Here is a 17,768-nt window from a genome sequence, read left to right on the forward strand (position 1 = left end):
TTCCACATCACACTCTGGAAATTGTATGTAAATCGAATGATAGTTGTTTTGTTTTTTAGTTAAAAAATTTTAATTATTGTAAATAAAAAAGTTAGGGCTGGGCAACGATTGAAAGTTTTAATCGCGATTAATCGCATGATTTCCCTGATTAATGACGATTAATCGCATTTGTATACGCAAAATCCAATAATGAATTAAAAAGAAGTGTATAGCGCATTTTTATTTTCAATGTTCTGCCATATGAACGAAAGTGCCATAACATTTGTTGTGCAAACACTTTTAACATCAGCATTTAATACAGTAGCAGTTAAATAAAATATTCAGTGTAAATCTCAACTTAACAATGTTATCAAAGAAAATACAAAATTAAAGCTCAATGCCACTGCCGGGGCATTAATGTTATCCTCTTCGTTTTGAAAAAGAAAAAAACTGGCCACAAAATCCTGAGGCAATTTCTGAGGTAACAGCAGAAACATTTTACTTTCTTCAGGGAGCAGCATAACCAGTCTAGTACCAAATATCCCTGTTAGTGAGACAACAGAAAACACTTTCAGTACAGTTTGCCAATACCTAGACACTGTTATTTTAAATGTACTGCCATATGAACTAAAGTGCCATAACATATGTTGTGCAAACAGACACTTAACATCAGCATTTTTATATAGTAGCAGTTAAATAAAATAAATACTTTGTGTAAATCTCAACTTAAACAATGTTATCAAAACAAACACAGAACTAAAACTTATTGCCACTGCCAGGGCATTAATGTTAGAGTGTGGTGATGCACCCCAAAGGTATGTTTATACTGGATTTCCTTTGGTCATAAAATAACCAAGAAACACTTTCAGTGTAGATTCCTAAAACTTGATGTGTTTTACTCCTCTGCACTAAGCCAGTTGCTAAGGCACACAAGATTATTTACATTTTCAGATGATAAAGAAGCTCTCTTCTTCTGGACAATATGACCAGCAAGAGAAAACAACCTTTCGCAGGGGACAGAGGTTGCCGGTGTGGCCAAGTACTTCTGTGCATAGGGGGCCAGCCTGCTGTGTGAGCCTGCATGTTTGGACCACCACCCTAATGGACAGGAATCTGAACTGATGGCGGGCTCTGCTCTGTATCGACGCACACTGTTCTCAATTGAGTCTTCTTCCTGTTCAGAATCAGACTCAGATGAAACAGCCAATAGGGTTAACTTTGTCTTTGGTGGCTCTGAGTTTTTTTCTTCCCTAGGTTTCTCTGCAATAACCATCTGTTCCTTGACTAAGTTGGTGACCCACACCTCACTCCTCTCAGCTCTGGGTATACACTTGAGGTCCTTGAATCTAGGGTCCAATGCAGTAGCAATCTTCAGATATGCTATGTTGGCATTTCCCTTGCGTGTCTCCATGTCATTTCTGAATGTAGACTTGAACTTGGTCACGTAGGCAGGGTCATCATCTGAGCTCTCCATCACCCGGGACAGATGGCAAAAAGCAGGCAGAGCCACAGAGCATGAGACATACTTTTCTCCTCCCAAAAGTTCAGTCAAATATCTGCAACAGAAAATCAACTCCACTTCAGTCAAAAAAAATTGTATTCACTTACAGTATACAGAAAAATTATCCTCTACATATTCATTCTGCATTTACACAATTTCTCTCTTACATGCACTCAGACAGGATAGTGAGAAATATGATGTAAAACATACCTGCAAGGCTCCAATAGCGTTTCCAACCTCTGCAGTTTGTCCATTTCAGCTGTAGTTGGCATGACAATCTTGGTGTTTGTGGTGAGGACGTCCCTCAGTGGCTGTTCGTTTCTGCGGATGCTTTTTATCATGTCCAGAGTAGAATTCCATCTGGTTTGAACGTCTTGCATAAGCGACTCCTTCTTCTGTCCATTTTCAACTTGTTGTTGCTCTAATTCTGCTGCACTTGCTGGACTATGTTTAAAGTGCCCCACAACCTTTCTGCACTTAGCCAGGTCTTTGTCAAACGCACTGTTATTCAGGGATACTGTGACAGGACGCTGGAGACTGCGCGCGAAGCAGGGGACATGATCAAAAGGCGATTGTCTCGCAGCAGCGATCATATTTCGTGCACTATCTGTGCTAAGTGTGGTGACTTTATTTAACACATTTAACTGCTGTGCAACGTCAGTAAAGTGTCCCGCGCATGCTTCAGCATAATGTCTCTCCTCTGTTTTCATCACAGTCAGAGCATGTGACTGCAGCGCCCACTTTTCGTCAATATAATGCACTGTAACTCCGAGGTAATTGTGGTTACCGAGTGATGTCCAGTAGTCCCCAGTGAGCGCAACAGCGGGTGCACGCTGTGAAGTTGTCGCTTTTGCAGTCCTCTCCTTTTCATACAACTCGTGTATTCTTTGTGTTATGGTGTGTCTTGAGGGCATCTCATACCTGCTGTCATTTGTTGCATTTCTCAAAATGTTTCTCAGACCGACGTCTTCCACAACACTCATCGGCCTGCAGTCTGTAGCTATCCACTTCGCTTTGGCATCTGTTAGCTTCTCTTGCCGTTGTTTATCTATACTCCTCCCTGCGTCTAACGTAGTCTGCCGAAGCCTCGCTCCACTCGCTGTTTCGTTGAATGATTTGCTGATATCAACTGTGTGTTTTGCATTTAGGTGATATTTTAGACTGGAAGTGCTCCGGTGATAAGAAAATTCACCTTGGCAGTGGCTACAAATAACTTTGGTTCTGTCGACTCCGCCGTCTGGAAGAACTTTAAAATGAAAATGGCCATGTAAAAGCTTTGTATCCTTATCCATGGTTGTTTATCCGCCAATTCTTTTGTTTTTTCCAGTTCCGCAGCAGTCAGCAACAGACTTTCACAAAATAAAAGCCTGACTTTTACAATAAAACAATAAATAATCAAACCTGCGTTAATGCGAGATAAAATAATTGTCTGCGTTAAATAAGTGATGAGTTAACTCGATTATAACAATTTAACTTGCCCAGCCCTAAAAAAAATAGATATAAATTAAAAAATTGAATAAAATAAAAAGTTAGTGGCCATTTTGGCCATATTCCACATTTTTATTTTGAGGTACTTGTACCAAGGTTTACATCAGATCAACTTCAAATTGAGATGAAAACAAAAACAATTAAACATTAAAATTACAGTTTCTAGGACTGCAAAGCAGCAATGAAACACAAGCATATAAAAATAATTATCTTCAATTTATAGATTGGGGACATCACAGCTGTCTCTGAATTTAACAATCCTGCTGTTTGACCTTTACCGTCATTCATGCCAACGAAATCCCTTCGTCATCGCTGCTTCACTGTCCGTGTGTTTGAGTGTAATGCTGCGTTCCAGACGACTCGTATGTCAGATATTCTGACCTGAAATTGACCAGTTCCGACTTCACGTCAAACGTAAACAAACATCTCTTACTGTGAGAAGCTGATTAATTTGTCTCTTGATCAGACAATTCAACTGTAGCCAGTGCAGCCTCCGTTCGTACAGAAACAAAGAGGAGGAGGGCGACGACGCTATCTTTTTATCAGACTTTTATTCTTGGAAACACATTCAATACATAAAAAAGAACACACACTGTCATTGAATCTCACAAACCAAGAAACCATTGTTTTAAAAGAAACATATTTAAGAACACACATTCATACTGTGCAAGGAACAAACTTTAACCTTAAAATAACTTGAAGGACATTATGAAAAATAGATAAATTATGTAGAAATCAGCAGAAACAAGATATAAGAACACATACCTGATGTATTAATTAATGAGTTCTATTTCCAGGGACATAAAAACGGTTGAGTCTATTTAAAACAGCGAAATATGAATATGTATAATATGAATATCTGCTGATAAATCCTAATAAATATTTTGTTGCAAAGGTTGCAACTGAATCACATCTCTCCTTTATTAATCCTCACGTCTTGTACAATTGGACTCAATCTTAAATCTTTCACCACACTCCGATCAACTAAACGGTTTGTCTCCTGTATGACTCATCATATGTTTATGTAGGTGGCTCCTTTGGTTAAATCTTTTACCACACTCAGAGCAACTAAATGGTTTCTCTCCTGTATGAATCCTCATGTGTGTATTTAGACTGCTCCTTGCGTTATATCTTTTACCACAATCAGAGCAACTAAACGGTTTCTCTCCTGTATGACTCATCATATGTTTATCTAGATGGCCCCTTTGTTTAAATCTTTGACCACACTCAGAGCAACTAAACGGTTTCTCTCCTGTATGCAACCTCATATGGGAACTTAGATGGCCCCTTTGTTTAAATCTTTGACCACACTCAGAGCAACTAAATGGTTTCTCTCCTGTATGAATCCTCATATGTGAATTTAGACTGCCGTTGTCGCTAAATCTTTGACCACACTCAGAGCAACTAAATGGTTTCTCTCCTGTATGAACCCTCATATGGGAATTTAGATTGCCCCTCCGGTTAAACCTTTTACCACACTCAGAGCAACTAAACGATTTTTTTTCTGTCTTACTTCTCATATCACTTCGAGGCTGTTTGTTACTTCTTGTATTTAAACCAGTCTGAGGTTCCCTGGTCTCCATCCAATCATCCTCACTCTCTTCAATCTTGTCCTCAGTACCTTGTTGTAAACGTCCATCAGGACCTGAGTTCCTGGCTGGTTCTGATTCTCCACAGTCCGCTCTGTTCTCCTTCGTCTCACTCGGATGAGGCTTTGACGATTTAAGGTTCTCTTCATCTTCTTCACTTTTCACAGCGACAGGAGTCAATGTGAACTTAATATCAGCCTCCTCCAGTCCTTGAAGCTGCTGTCCATCCTGATTGGTCCACTGTTCCTCCTGTTCCTCTTTAATGTGGGGGGTCTCTGGGTTATCCTGGTCCAAAAGGGGCCCCCCACTGCTGCTGCTCAGGGGGAACCTCTTCTTTATTCACTTGCTGGATGTCTGCAGGACACACTGAAACATAAATACGCCTGTTAATCATTTCAGAGTTTCCTGAAGTGTTTTGAAAAACTTGTGTTGTGTCGTTTAATGTCAACTGTTGTGATTTCTGAATGATCACATTCAAGACGTAGAGATGTTGAGGATGTTTACAGTTGGTGTTACAACGCAGCTCGTAAAGGAAGCAGCATAAAACAAAGGGTTTCTGGTAAAAATGCAGTGTTTCCCCTACCATTCTATTAGGGGGGCGCTGCGCCCCCCCAACGGGATCTCCAGCCCCCCCTGGAAGGTCAAGTTAATTATTTATTTTATTTTTTAATATAGCGCCAGATCTCTACATGAATCATTTTAAGGTTACATTTCTTATAAAACAGGTCTATAGCTTGCATTTCTGTCTCGACATGGTCGCGCGGTTAGAGTTCTCCTCTGCTCTCTGTATCGCGCCACGTGCGCGCACACACAGGTGGAGCTCTCCTGCTCCAGGTCCGAGTTCAGAGAAGAGCCCACGTGTTACACGCCCTGCCCCAGACAATATCTGCTCAGTCACCTCCAGATGACAGGTTCTGACCCAGCTTGGCTTTCAGAGGGGAAATACTAGGGATGAGCGAGTACAGCATTATCTGTATCTGTTAATCTTATGAATTATCCGTATCCGTACTCGGAGTGGGCGGGGCCTAACCCGGAAGTGGGTGTGATTTAACCCGGAAGTGGGCTGGTTCAACATAACTTTCTTTATTAACTTTGAAATCTTTTTATGATTTTTTTATTTTTATTTTTTTAAAATTTATTTCCACACCAGGTGTGTGTGTGTGTGTGTGTGTGTGTGTGTGTGAGTGAGATGCGAGGGACGTTCACTGTCTCCCGGAGAAATTAACACTGTGTTTTTAGTATAGAAAGACGTGAATTATATTCGTTCACAAGTCATACAGACTGGTTTTGTTATTTTCACTTTACATTAACACTTAAAGTTTAGTGCAGTGTAATTGTTTGCCGTGATAATTAAATGCCAGTGTGATAATAGATGACAATTTCAAACCATACAAACTGTCATGTTGTACTGTATTTAATAGAGGTTTACTTTACTGTAAAGTAAGTGTAAATGTAAAGTGAAAATAAAAAAACCAGTCATTATGACTTGTGAACAAATATAATTCACGTCTTTCTATACTAAAAACACAGTGTTCATTTCTCCGGGAGACAGTGAACGTCCCTTGCATCTCCAGCGCTACTCTACTGAGCCATTGCAGGTCTCGTGAAAATTTTTCCAAAGACTCGTACCCGAAGACCCAGTCGGGAAATGAACCAATCATTTCTGCTTCCTTGACTGAGCCTATGGAACAGTCCCGATGCGCAGTGAACCTGAGTGACTGAGAGACAGAGAGCTGTTCTTTGAGTGAGTGAGCAGAGCCGTGTGTGACGGGAGGAGCGCTGTGACGCTGTGTGAGGATTTTCATTCAGTCCGAGCACAGATAATGATTCCGATTACTCGTATTATACTCGTAATCGGCAAAAGTGCTTTATCCGTACCGGATACTCGTTTCAGCCGAGTATCCGGCTCATCTCTAGGAAATACTCCCCCTGGTTGTTCAAGACTGATCTTGGTAAGTATTACACCGGACGCAATTCTCCAGCGCGCAGGCGCCTGGCTGTTCTCACGGGACGCGCATTTCTCAGCGCCGGTCCAGCCCTCGATTCTGCTTTCTCCGCTTGTTGTATTTAACTGTGAACGCACCTCGCCTCGCAACTTCAGCCTGAACCATTATTAATCCAGCTGTGTTACTTCCTTCTATCACTGTTTAAACGGCAAATCTTACGTGAAAATATTTTTATTACAGACGGAAGTTTCAAAACGGTAACTTAACACAAACGAGGGTTATGGGGAGGTGCTCTATTCTAACTAGTCCTGTTTGATTGCTGTGGTAACAGTGCTTTCAGGTGGTAGAGAAGTCGTTATGGGAAGATTGCTAGTAGGATCTCAACTTTTGTCTTCTTTCACTTTATGCGCATGCTCCATGACGTCTTTACAGCGATTTCAACCACTCCGCTCCAGCGTTTCCGTGTTTTCGTGACAGACGCGATAAGCATAAAGTACCGGATCCAAAATTTTTCCGGATTCCGGCAATCCAGGTTACGTATGGAAGTCAGTGAACACATACATTACATACATACATGTATACATGCATGCATAAATAAATAGATAAATTACAGTTCATAGAGAATGAATAGGGGATTATTTCAGTTTTCATTTTGGTTTTAGGTATGTTCTGTCGAATCCGTAGACAGCATAAACAGGCAGGTGGAGAGGAAACCAGACCCGGCCATTTATAGTCTCCCTGCCAGTTCTACAGAAAGGACAAACTGGACAAAGACATGATGTCTGAGCATCAAAGAATAGCCTGTCAACGCCGGTAAGAAATCCAATGTAAAGTTCAAAATCATTAAAAGAAACACATTAACATCATGAATTCCTTTAAGTTTTTGTGTCCCTGTCTCTCACCCCCCGCGACGCTCTGCCGCCACCGTCGGGACCTGTGGGTAAAACTCAGAGAAATGTTTCCAGGCTTTCTGTTTCAGACATGAGCAACACAGCAGCAGGTTTTCTGCACAGCCTTGTTCTAGGGATGCACCGATCCGCTTTTTTCACCTCCGATACCGATACCGATATCTGAGGTTTAGTATCGGCCGATACCGATCCGATACCGATACTAATTAAACAGTCGGATTCCCCTGGTCCGCACCAGTTCTAAGTCAACCGCGGGCGAGTTCACCAACTTTGCAGCTCTTTGGAGCGGGACCGGGAGCCGGACCGGGAGCGGGACCGGGAGCCGGACCGGGAGCCGGACTGGGACCCGGACCGGGGTTCACAGCCGTCCGGGGGAAGCTAGCGGCGGCGGCGGGCGGCATTGCAATGCACTACAGAAAGTGCTGGGGGCAGTATCGCTTCCATTGTGTATATGCACCAAGGCGTAGAAGAAGAACTAGGGTTGGTAATGAATATTCGAATATTCGTCATTAAGAATTTATTTGAATAAAAATCCAAGCATAATGAATAATCGTTCTAGTCCCGCGCATTATGAGAACATCTTCCGGTATCTTGTGCGTGCCGACTTCCTACAGCAGATGAGTGTAACGGGTGATAAATCCCCGTCAGACATCTTAACCTCTTAAGAGGCGGGTGAAATTCGCCTAAAACGCCTGTTTGAGGACACCCAAATTATATTGAAAGCTGTTCTTGAACCATTTGAAGTACATGCATGATATTGGTCTATTTTGAAAGGTAACATTCTGATCTTTTCCCCCCAAACAGTCAGAATCACTCTAAGTGCTATTGGCATTGAGTAATATCAGATGGCACACAGTGAGGTAGAAGGTTTTTATTTTCGCCTGAATATTTTTGGTAAACAGAGGCCTGCTGATGACTCTAGCTGGGACTTAAGAGCTGGAAAACACAATGGGACCCTAGCATGAAGCCTTGACTAGCCCAAGTTCAAATTTGCTAACAATACCACAGAAAATGAATATTTGACAGATTTTTTTCCTAAGCGCATGTCTAAGCGTTTCCACAAAGGCCATTTGGAGACTCCGAAGGACCCTGTGTAACCATGGTAACCAACCAGGCTAAAAAGGCAAATTTTAGACTCAAAATCATACTTTTATATAAAGGAGACAAAACCGGTCATATGGTTTAAAATTTATACAAAGAAACATCTTTCATTTTTTTTAGCAGCATGTAGCAGTCACGACGGGGACGAAACACTGACGCACGGTGCTCTGGGACCAGCTGGACACTGTTGCGCAGTGATTTGCGTGGTGTGAACTTTTTTTCCCCACGTCAAACAGCACATCATTATTTAGGGAATTTCATTGGCCAAACGATACGCCAGTCATCAGAACAATCGGTTGCAATTGGCAGAGGGGCAGGCTCTTTCCGACAACAAGGTGCCTAGTTGGCTATTGCAGGCTGTGGACAGCCCATGCCTTCTCCAATTGGGTCGAATGAGCTGTCAATCTAAAGTTCAGAGTGCAGCCACCATTTTGATATCCAGAGAGCTGCTTTGTTTACTTGCTAACAGAAGTTAGAACAGAAAATAAGTAAAAGTTGGCACGTAGCTGCTGGCTACTCTGAGATTACGCATCAGCTGGCTGTGGCTATTCTTTGATGAAATAGTGTGTTATGGAGTGATTATGTTACTGGATTGGATTGTCTGGACCTTTGGCAATGTACCAACACCGTTTTTGTTGGAATGTTATCGACCTGTGGATTAATATGATGCTTCATAGTTGAATGTTGTCGACTATCTTAATTTTTTTTTAATGTAAGTTGTCTGACTGTTACGCTGATTGTACCGGCTGTGGTGATCGGATCTTGAAATGGTTTAAATCAGTAGAATCAGAAGAATCGTAGCTTTCTAATGATATGTTGGTAGTACCTAGCTGTACGACAGAGTTCTGTAAATAACGCTGATCAGTAAAACAGCGCCTGCTAGGCGACCACGGGAGGGGTGTTTGCTACTTAGTTAAAGGACTAGGGCTGCTCAATTAATCAAAATTTAATCGTGATTACAATTATTGGGTCAAACGATCTCCAAACTACTATAATCGAGTTGAAACAATTATTTGGCATTTTTTTCGAAAGAGAATTCAGTCCCTCCCCCAAAGCATTCAACGCAGCCCCGCTGACTGGCCTTCACTCTCAAGCAGCTGTGAAGTGAAGGAGGCGAGTTGTCTGTGTGGGGACCGGAGGTATTTATAAAACAGCGCGAGTGGAAAATGGCGGAGGGCAGCCCCGTCTGATCGACAAAAACTGTAGAAAAAGTTATGTTGTATGGGAAGAATCCGACGAGCAGCAGCACCACACAGTGGAGCGGCTGCTCCGCGCAGCGTCCATTCTCCAGCGCGCACCCGCCGGGCTGTTCACACCAGACCCGTTCGGGTCAGCTCGCGATTCTCCGCTTGTTGTTGTATGGAACCCGTTCAATGTCGGAGTTCGGGGGTAAATGATGATGGTCCTCATAGCCCCCCCCCCCTCTCTTTCTCTCTCTCTGTGTGCTTGTAGTGGGGGGGAGGTGGGGACATTTAATAATGAGAGGAAATTTCAAAGTTCTCAGTTACAAAGTGTTTTTATGAGTGTTAATGTTGCCATCATTAAGGGTTTGAATAACCATGCACCGATATCCTGCATGGTTTCACGGAGGAATAAGACACGCAGCCTTAATCGGTTTCAATTTACCGGAACCGGGAGTGACTGGTACTTCCCGTTAGTCATTTAAAAAAATAAAGGCACATATTAATAATCGCTTGAATAATCGTGATTTCGTTTTTGTCCAAAATAATCGTGATTATGTTTTTTTCCATAATTGAGCAGCCCTATAAAGGACTATTAGTTCAGGTCACTGTGTACATCTAAATAAAATATGTATTCACTCCAACAGCCCCATCCCTTCCCTTAAACCAGGGGTGCCCAAAACGTCGATCGCGAAGGCAGTGTGGGTCGATTGCACGACTGGACAAGAGGCAGTCACGTGGGCTCCGGCGCACGTATCCCCCTTTTTTTGCTGCCACCGCCGCCACGCCCCCCTTCACCGTGGACGATGTTTCGATCGTCAACTGGGGTGGACTTTTCGTCAGTGCGCCGCTACAGCGTGTCGGCAAAAAAAAAAGAGGGGGGTGCGCACCCCTGCACTACAGCCACACAAGCAGTCACATAGACAAAAAGAGACAGGGGGGGCTCCGTATTCACCACATAGGCTTGAGTGGAGAATACGTAATTTACCCTCCACACCCGACGTTGAACGGAGCAAACATGATGAAATGCCGTTTTTACTGCAGGCTGATAACAGCGAAAGTATGTGATATTATTAGCGCGGCACTTCAGCGTCCGGTGTGAACAGCCAAGAGCCGGCGCTCTAGGGATTAGCGCGGCGGTGTCGGTAATTTAACTCTGACGCTTCCGCGTCCGGTTCACACCGGACGCGGAAGTGTCAGAGTTAATTTACCGATGCGCCCAATGAGGTACCTCCGCTTTTTACATGCAGGGAAGTGAATGGACAGTCTGAGAGAGGGACAGAGAGATCACACCTGCATTTTCTACACATGGCCTGGAACTACAAACTATTTTACAGCTAAAAGCAAAGAACTGAGAGAGAGCCTACTATAGTTATATTGTGGCAGGACAAGGAAAGGCAGAGACGCAGGTACTGCTTACTGTTGTTTAATCAGTAGTCAGGAAGAACAGGCACATGTTCCCCATACGGGAAGTATATATAGCTACAGACTTTACATTTCCCATCGACCCACTGGGTGAGAGGACACACCCATGAGTGCACGCCACACAGCCCCCCCCCCCGAACACCCAGAGGGAAAAATACAAAATGGGACAAAAGTCAGTACCTACAGATGAGCTGGCTTAAGTCTGTCTAACGAAACACGCTCCCTGCGCCCGCCCATGTCCAGAATGAAACTTTTAGAACCCGCCTCTAACACCCTAAACGGGCCGTCATACGGGGGCTGGAGGGGAAACCGGTGAGCATCGTGACGCACGAAAACAAACCGAGCGGTCGCGAGATCCGTTGGCACGAAAGACCGAGGAGAAAAATGATGCACGGGCACCGGTGCACAAGCGGACTGTGACGCAGGACGCGGAAAGGGGGCCGAGCTGTGAGGCAGAAACTCCCCTGGGATGCGGAGCGGCTGACCGAGTACCAACTCTGCAGGCGAGGCATCCAGGTCAGCCTTAGGAGCCGAGCGCAACCCGAGCATCACCCACGGCAACCGATCCAACCAGTTTGCATCTGAGAGCGCAGCCCGCAATGACGCCTTAAGCGACCGGTGAAAACGTTCACACAAACCGTTAGCCTGGGGGTGGTAGGCAGTGGTACGGTGAACCTGTGTGCCCAAAGACTTTGCTAGCGCCGACCAGAGCTCCGAAATGAACTGCGGGCCTCTGTCAGAGGTGATATCAGACGGTGCACCAAAACGTGAGACCCAAGCTGAAAGAAAAGCGCGTGCCACGTCCGCAGATGTCGTGGAAGACAGAGGAACCGCCTCTGGCCACCTAGTGGTCCGATCTACCATGGTAAGGAGATGTGTAAAACCCTGGGAAGGGGGAAGAGGCCCCACAAGGTCGATATGCACATGATCAAAACGCCTGGCTGGAATCAAAAATGGCTCGAGGGGCGCCCTAGTGTGCTGGTGAACTTTAGCTCGCTGACACGCCACACATGTGGCCGCCCACTCCTTGACCTCTTTGCGAAGGCCAGGCCACACAAACTTTGAAGACACCAACTTCACCGACGCCCGGACACCCGGATGAGAAAGAGAGTGCACCATATCAAAGACCCGACGGCGCCAAGCAACCGGCACCACCGGGCGGGGGCGGCCCGTGGAGACGTCGCAAAGGAGGGCAGGCCCACCATTTTGCACAACTGCCTCCTCCAGCTCCAGACCGGTACTCGCAGCTCTCAGTGCAACGATACCCGGGTCCCCAGGTTGATCGGCAGCCAGAGCGGAAAAATCAACCCCAAGATGCACAGGGCACACCAGCACCCGCGACAGGCAGTCTGCAACCGGGTTCGCTTTACCCGCCACATGTTGGATGTCCGTTGTGAATTCGGAGATCGCCGCTAGATGGCGCTGCTGGCGAGCAGACCATGGCTCTGTCACCTTTGCCATAGCAAACGTCAATGGTTTGTGGTCAACAAAGGCTGTGAAAGGGCGGCCTTCCAGCAGGAAACGGAAATGACGCGTAGCCAGGTACAACGCTAACAGTTCCCGGTCAAACACACTGTATTTTCGCTCACTGTCTCGCAAACCGCGGCTAAAAAATGCAAGGGGCTGCCACGCACCCGCAACACGCTGTTCAACAACTACACCAACAGCCACATCTGAAGCATCGGTCGTGAGGGCGATGGGCGCCCGAGACGCGGGGTGCGCCGCGTTAGCCAGGGCAGCCTTAGCCCCCTCAAAAGCCTGGATCCTCACAGGGGTCCAGTCAACCTGGTCCTTGGCTTTCTTAAGCTTCAAAGCACCATACAATGGTTGCAGGAGTTGGGCCGCACTAGGCAAGAAACGATTGTAAAAGTTTACCATGCCCAAAAACTCCTGTAGCGACCTGACCGAGACCGGACGGGGAAAATCCGCAACTGCATGCACCTTCGAGGGCAAAGGAACCGCACCCTGCGACGAAATGCGATGTCCCAAAAAGTCTATGACAGACAGCCCAAACTGGCACTTGGCTGTGTTGATAATGAGACCATGCCCATCAAGGCGCTGGAAAACCTGCCTAAGGTGCGACAAATGTTCATCAGCCGACGGGCTGGCCACCAAGATGTCGTCCAAATAGACGAAAACAAACGCGAGGTCACGTAGCACCGAGTCCATCAATCGCTGAAACGTCTGCGCTGCGCCTTTAAGGCCGAACGGCTTCCGCAGGAACTCGAAAAGCCCAAACGGCGTAATGACAGCAGTCTTGGGCACGTCCTCTGCCCGCACAGGCACCTGATGATAACCTCGCACCAAATCGATTTTAGAAAAAATTGTCATGCCCGCCAGACGAATCGAAAAATCCTGAACATGCGGAATTGGGTAACGGTCATGGGCCGTAATGTTATTTAAACGGCGGAAGTCGCCGCACGGTCAATGAGCCTGCGATTAGCTACATCCACTAACAACCCATTAGTGCACAGAAAATCTGCTCCGATAATAGGAACCGTAATGGAGGCTACAACAAAATCACACAGAAATTTGCGTCCATTGAAACACACAGTCACAGACTTGGTACCAAACGTCTCTATAGCCGAGCCGTTAGCCGCTGTCAGACGCGGACCACTGCCACGGGCGGAGAGGTCCGTAGCTGCAGGAGGGAGAAGGCTCTTCTGCGAGCCGGAGTCCACCAGGAACTGATTACCTGATATGGAGTCATGAACGAACAGCAGCTCCTCTTGATCACCAGCGCCCACGGCTGCTACCGAGCGCCGGCTCTTCCGTTTCCCGGTGCCTGGAACGCGCACGGAGGAACGCAGCGGCGCGCCTTGCTGCCGAAGCGCTGATGGAAGAAACACAGCTGGCCGCGCTGTGTGCGGGTGGAGACTGCAGCCGTCACTGCCGGAACCTCGTTCTCCAACGTCGACTGCGAGGACTCCACGGCCACACTCTGCACGGAGACGTTCCTCGAAGTCAGCAGGATCCGGTCCGCCTGCTCAGCTAATCCACGGAAGTCGCCGGCCGCCAAACAGGAAGAGTTGGCGAGGGCTGCGCGCACCTGCAGCGGGAGCTGGCGCAGAAAGATGTGCGGGAACAGGAAACCCTCATCCTCGGAGCCCAGCAACGACAGCATCTCGTCCATCAGGTCCACTGCCGAACCATCACCCAAACCGGGAAGCGACAGTAGCTTGTCCGCTCTCTCCGCGGCTGACAAGCTGTAGCGCCGGAGGAGAAGCTGCTTGATGGCGGTGTACTTTCCCCACAGCGGCGGGGCTCGCAGGAGCTGCATCACGCGCCGGGTGGATTGCTGGTCCAAAGCCGCGACCACCAAAAAATACCTGGAGTCATCTGCCGTCACTCCTCGCAGATGGAAGAGAGCCTCGATGTGCTGAAACCACGGCGCGGGGTCGTTCTGCCAAAACTCCGGGAGCTTAACGTGCTCCGCGGAGCTGGTCGATCCTGGAAGCTGCTGCGCCATGGTCGTCGTGGAGACACGGTCCACGGGAGCCGGGGAAGAAAAAACGTCTTCCCCCGATGAGGAAGGGACACTATCCTCCTTCACCTCGAACATGTTCAAAAAAACGGGGTCACCAATGTGGCAGGACAAGGAAAGGCAGAGACGCAGGTACTGCTTACTGTTGTTTAATCAGTAGTCAGGAAGAACAGGCACATGTTCCCCATACGGGAAGTATATATAGCTACAGACTTTACATTTCCCATCGACCCACTGGGTGAGAGGACACACCCATGAGTGCACGCCACAATATAAGTAAAAGTTAAAGCTATAGCTCCATGTTACCTTTTAGTTTATTAATATATCTCTTAATTGATTTTGAAACAATGCAGCGTAACCTTCATTTGTTCTTATACCAGTACATTTTTGTATGGGGGAGAGCTGGTCTTATTGAGCTGGTAATTTCAAGAGTAGCTCTCAAGCCTATAACGGGCGGGCCCCCTGCCTTAAACACACAGACCAGGAAAAAAAAGTTAACACCTTAACTGAAAAATAAACACATTTATTTATTGTATACATGTATATTTATTTATCATTCAGATAATGGAACATATATTCAAGCAATAAAATAGAACTTCAGTATATATTCGAATTTAGTATCAGCGAACAGAGACTCACCAAATATTACTTCAACACGTAATTTAAGTGCACTGCACCACGGTGGGCATGAAGTTATCGCAATGCAGTAGGCTAGCCTGTAAGGTAGCTATAGCCTACATCTCGCTTATAAATTGCCATGACTGTCAGTTTAAAACAATGATCTAATTTGGCATTAAGCCATGTTTTGTTATTATTGTTGTGTATTTGTGTCCAGTCTGATGACCAGTCAACTTCGCTCATAGTTTTACGTTAAGTAGCGTAGGCTAAGTTAAAACTCAATTGTCAAATAATTAGGCTGCCGCCAGCGTCGGGAAGCCTGACGTTTAAAAGGATGGATGTAAGTCATTAGACTGTGTTTATTTCTTTTTCAAATTATTTTCCAATGTTATTATTATTTATTCATTTTTCAAGGGTCTATGCTGTAGCCAGGCAGTGATGCGTTGCAATCGCAACCTGTTAAAATCCGTCGGATGGCATAATGCGCTATGAAAAGTTAAACTTGACAAAATGGTGCATTTCCTTAATGAAGCTATTTTTGAGAAATATCAGTCCTGTTGTGTGCGTGTTTGACCCTAATGCGTGTGGGGGTGATGGGTGGGGGGAAAAACATGGGGGGGGGGTCACGAATATTCGAATAATTGTTCAATAACGTTATGAATATTGGAACATGAAAACTCCTGTAAAGTCCCATCCCTAAGAAGAACGTATTGGAATCATGGCGGAACGGAGAGTGGGAGAGCCGAAACAAGCTAGACTGAGACTTTCAAAAGTCTGGGAATATTTTACCAGCAAACCAAATAAAAATGTACAATGTAGCATCTGCAAAACGGAATTAGCATTTCATAGCAGCACCACGTCATGAATGAACATTTGAAACGGAAGCATCCCGGAGCCACCATGTCTTCTCCTGCTGATGGGTAAGTTTACATTCACTTCCTGAGTAGCGTTAGCCTTGTTAACTTATCGTCAGGTTTAAGTTTACATGTTGGAAAACAGAGCGTCTCATGGAGGATGCTTGCTAACGCTATTTCAGTTATGTTAAGTGCAATGTAGTAAATCAGTGAATTATCAGAATAGCCCGTCTTTTCGTTCATTCTGAATAGGGTTGCAAAATTCCGGGAATATTCAAAGTCGGATTCATGAACAGCTAGAAATGTGTTCTTAAACCACCAAAGTGTTTTTAGCTGTGAACTGATTCTTAAAATCACGTCTACAGCCCGTATGCCTAGTGCATTTTCGGTTATGCAGTTCACTTAATCTGCACATAACAGTGTTTTTCCGCCCTTTTGCAACCCTAGTTCTGAAAAGTTAACCTCCTCCACTTAGCATTCTTCAAACAAAAGATTGTGGAAAAAAATAATTTCATATCAACACAATTAAAAAAGATATGCTCTAGCATAATACAAAACTATGATACTATAGCCTACAACGTGATAATTAAAGCTGTGTTTTTTTCTCTTTCTCTTTTAGTACTAAGCAAAGGCGTGTGGACGAGTTTGTCCTGAAGAGAGGCTCATGCACCCCTCAGATGGCAGGAGTCTTGACAGAGAGCATCCTACACATGCTTGTCAATGACATGAGACCTCTATCAATGGTTGCGGATGAGGGCTTAAAGCAGATGGTCAACACATTCCATCCAGGTTACACCTTACCTTGCAGAACTCATTTTACAAAGCACATGGAGTGAAAGTATGAAGCTACACTTGCCAGGGTTAAAGATGCTCTGAAAGCAACTGAGAACAAGATTGCTTCTACTTCCTCTGAGCGGCTCTTCTCAGCAGCTGGGAACATCGCCTCCATGAAGAGAGCCAGCCTCACTCCAGAGCATGTCAATATGCTCACGTTTCTACATTGCAATTTGAAATGTGTATTAATTGTGTGTTCCCCTGAAGTCATTTTGAATTACTTTTAAACCCTTACTTGCACTTACTTTTTCACTTTTGGACTTTGAATGTCAGTTATTTTTGAGTTATTTTACACTTGCAGAGGCTTGATTGCTTTTTTGAGTTACTTTTAAAACTTTATTTGCCCTTTCTCTCCTTTTAAAAGCATATTTGCACTTTAATTTGTATTACAATTTTGTGTGTTTATTATGATGTTTACATGTTTACACAACTTGTTCCTGAAATACATTTGAAGTTCAAATTCCAACATTTTGAGTCATTATTTTAATTTGCTATTGCAAATAATCGTTAGATTAGTCGAAAAAATAGTCCATAGATTGATCGATTACCAAAATAATCATTAGTTGCAGCCCTACAACAGAGTCGAACGTCCGCACATGGCGGCCATCTTCCCACAGCCAGCTCGCTCACCCATAACATTGTGTTGGTGGTGGTACGTACTTTTTAAATAACCATAACTTGCTCAATTTTCAACCGATTTTTAAACGGTTTGGTTTGTTGTAACGGCAGAGATGTAGTTACGACACTGCATACTAATGAATAATTATGTTATGTTCTAAAAAATTGAATAATGTTCTAAAATAGGTAGGCCTACAAGATTTCCCTTTACAAATATATATCAAGAATTACTTAATTTCATT

The sequence above is a fragment of the Limanda limanda genome, chromosome 5 (assembly GCF_963576545.1).
Source record: "Limanda limanda chromosome 5, fLimLim1.1, whole genome shotgun sequence".
Classification (NCBI taxonomy): domain Eukaryota; kingdom Metazoa; phylum Chordata; class Actinopteri; order Pleuronectiformes; family Pleuronectidae; genus Limanda; species Limanda limanda.